This window comes from Lathyrus oleraceus, chromosome 2 (assembly GCF_024323335.1).
Source record: "Lathyrus oleraceus cultivar Zhongwan6 chromosome 2, CAAS_Psat_ZW6_1.0, whole genome shotgun sequence".
Classification (NCBI taxonomy): Eukaryota; Viridiplantae; Streptophyta; class Magnoliopsida; order Fabales; family Fabaceae; genus Lathyrus; species Lathyrus oleraceus.
The window spans coordinates 216,411,319-216,415,175 of NC_066580.1; positions in this window are offsets into that span (position 1 = coordinate 216,411,319).

Below are 3,857 nucleotides of genomic sequence, written 5' to 3' on the forward strand. Positions count from 1 at the left end.
TTGACTGCATCTGAATTCACAGGACGAGTGAAATCCTCCCCATCCATTGTTGTAAGCATCAAAGCACCGCCTGAAAAGGCTCTCTTAACAACATATGGACCCTCGTAGTTTGGAGTCCACTTGCCCCTGGAATCGGGCGCGAAAGACAAAACTTTCTTGAGCACAAGATCACCTTCTCGGAACACGCGAGGCTTGACCTTCTTATCGAATGCTTTCTTCATTCTCTGCTGATACAACTGACCATGGCACATGGCAGTTAATCGTTTCTCTTCAATTAAATTCAGTTGGTCATAACGACTCTGAATCCATTCAGCATCAGTCAACTTGGCTTCCATCAAGACTCGCATTGATGGGATCTCCACCTCTACTGGGAGAACGGCTTCCATGCCATAAACAAGAGAGAAAGGGGTTGCCCCTGTTGAAGTGCGTACAGACGTACGATATCCATGCAAAGCAAATGGCAGCATCTCATGCCAATCTTTGTACGTGACAGTCATCTTCTGGATAATTCTCTTGATATTCTTGTTAGCAGCTTCAACAGCCCCATTCATCTTAGGTCTGTAAGGAGAGGAATTATGGTGTGCAATCTTGAATTCAGCGCACAACTCATCCATCATCTTGTTGTTCAGATTGGATCCATTATCAGTAATGATCCTCTCTGGCACACCATAACGGCAAATCAGCTGGTTCTTGATAAACTTCACAACCACCTGTCTGGTTACATTCGCGTATGAAGCGGCTTCAACCCATTTGGTGAAGTAGTCAATTGCTACGAGAATAAACCGATGTCCGTTGGACGCTTTCGGCTCAATCATGCCGATCATGTCAATTCCCCACATAGAGAAAGGCCATGGTGATGAAATCACATTCAGGAGTGTCGGGGGAATATGAATCTTATCCGCATAAATTTGACACTTGTGACATTTCTTCACATACTTGCAACAGTCAGACTCCATTGTCAGCCAATAGTAGCCTGCTCTCAACATTTTCTTAGCCATGGCATGTCCATTGGAATGAGTACCAAATGAACCCTCATGGACCTCAGTCATCAATAGGTTTGCTTCGTGTCTATCCACGCATCTGAGCAAAACCATATCAAAATTTCTCTTGTACAGCACTTCACCACTGAGGTAGAAACTGCCTGACAACCTTCTCAAAGTTTTCCTATCTTTCACCGATGCCCCAGGCGGGTAGACCTGGTTCTGGAGGAAATTCTTGATATCAAAATACCAAGGCTTGTCATCTTTCACGTCTTCGATTGCAAATATGTGAGCTGGTCTATCCAAGCGCATCACAGTGATGTTGGGGACATCATTCCACCATCTGACAACTATCATAGAAGCAAGCGTAGCAAGGGCATCTGCCATCCGATTATCCTCTCGAGGAATATGATAAAATTCAACTTCTGTGAAGAAAGTCGAAATCCTCCTTGCATAATCTCTGTACGGAATGAGACTTGGCTGATTCGTCTCCCATTCACCCTTGATCTGATTGACAACCAAGGCTGAATCACCATAGACATCAAGATACTTGATCCTCAAGTCAATGCATTCTTCAAGTCCCATAATACAGGCTTCATACTCCGCCATATTATTCGTGCATTTGAAAGTTAGCCTTGCTGTAAATGGAATGTGTGAACCCTGGGGATTAACAATTACTGCCCCAATTCCATTTCCATATTGATTAACAGCGCCATCAAACACCATCGTCCATCTGGAACCAGGTTCTGGACCTTCATCAAGTGTAGGCTCATCGCAATCTTTCATCTTCAGATACAGAATTTCTTCGTCAGGGAAGTCATACTGAACAGACTGATGATCTTCAATTGGCTGGTGCGCTAGATGGTCAGCCAAGATACTACCTTTGATAGCTTTCTGAGCTCGATACTCAATATCATACTCAGACAACAGCATCTGCCAACGGGCAATTCTCCCAGTTAAAGCAGGCTTCTCGAAGATATACTTAATTGGATCCATTCTGGATATCAACCAAGTTGTATGATTTATCATGTACTGGCGCAAACGCTTAGCTGCCCAAGCTAAAGCACAGCACGTCTTCTCAAGCATAGAGTACCGAGACTCACAATCAGTAAACTTCTTACTGAGGTAGTAGATAGCAAACTCCTTCTTCCCTGATTCATCTTGTTGACCGAGTACACAACCCATCGAGTCTTCAAGAACTGTTAAATACATAATCAGAGGTCTTCCTTCCACTGGCGGAGACAAAATCGGAGGTTCGGACAGATAATCCTTGATACTGTCGAAAGCTTTCTGGCAATCCTCGGTCCAATCATGAGACTGATCTTTCCGGAGGAGCTTGAATATCGGCGCACATGTGGCAGTCATGTGGGATATAAATCTGGAAATGTAGTTCAAGCGGCCAAGAAAACCTCGGACTTGCTTCTCAGTTTTGGGTGCGGGCATCTCTTGTATTGCTTTGACCTTTGCAGGATCAACCTCAATACCTCTTTCGCTTACCACAAAACCCAACAACTTGCCGGAACGGACTCCAAACGTACATTTGTTCGGATTCAGGCGAAGTTTGAACTTCCTCAAACGCTGGAAAAGCTTCAACAAATGCTCAATATGCTCCACTTCCGTTCGGGACTTAGCAATCATATCATCAACATAGACTTCTATCTCCTTGTGCATCATATCATGAAACAAGGTAGTCATAGCTCGTTGATACGTGGCTCCGGCGTTCTTCAAACCGAAGGGCATCACTCGATAACAGAATGTTCCCCAAGGTGTGATGAATGTTGTCTTCTCCATATCCTCTGGTGCCATCTTGATTTGATTATATCCGGAAAATCCGTCCATAAAGGAAAGACTTTGAATTTAGCTGTATTGTCTACCAACATGTCAATGTGTGGTAGAGGAAAATCATCTTTTGGACTAGCTTTATTCAAATCTCTGTAGTCGACGCACATACGGACTTTTCCGTCCTTCTTAGGAACAGGCACAATGTTGGCCACCCATTGAGGATATGTCGAAGTCACCAGAAACCCCGCATCAATTTGCTTCTGAACTTCCTCTTTGATCTTCACTGCCATATCTGGATGAGTTCTTCTGAGCTTCTGCTTCATAGGCACGCACTCAGGCTTCAAAGGCAGGAAATGTTGCACAATATCTGTATCTAAACCCGGCATATCTTCATAGGACCAAGCAAAGATATCTGAATATTCTCGTAGCAAGCTGATCAAATCTTCCTTAACAGACTCTTCAAGAAGTGCCCCAATCTTCACCAGGCGCTCACAATCCTCAGACCCCAAGTTGACTGTTTCCAAGTCTTCAAGATGCGGCTGAATGATCTTCTCTTCGTGCTCAAGGAGACGGGTGATCTCATCAGGAATCTCTTCAACGTCATCTTCCTCTGCCTCAAATACAGGGAATTCAAAATTGGGAGATGGCGTTGGATCATTATGTTCAATGGGTTTTAGGATCAACCTGCATAATGATTTTCGTTAAGGAAAAAACTTCAGAATTTAAACAAGCAAATCATTATGCAGATGAAAAAATGTTGCTTTTATTGCTTTTTATTTTTGTTTTTATGGTTTTTTGTGATCACTGATTTCATAAAGAAAAGCAAAAAGTGAAAACAAAGGAAAAACAAATGTTTGACAATGCGAAAATTGAATGAAAATATCATTGTATATATGCTTTGCCAACAATGTCATCACTTCTCCTTTTGGCATGGGAGAAGGGTTTTAAACAAAGTGAACAATTACTCTGATCTATGGATAACTATAGGAACATCCACAGCGACCCAATTGTGGCAGACACCACCAGGAATAATGAAATTGTTCAAGTCTTCTGCGTCTTCTTCTTCAATGATAGCAGCAGCTTCCTCTTCTGCAG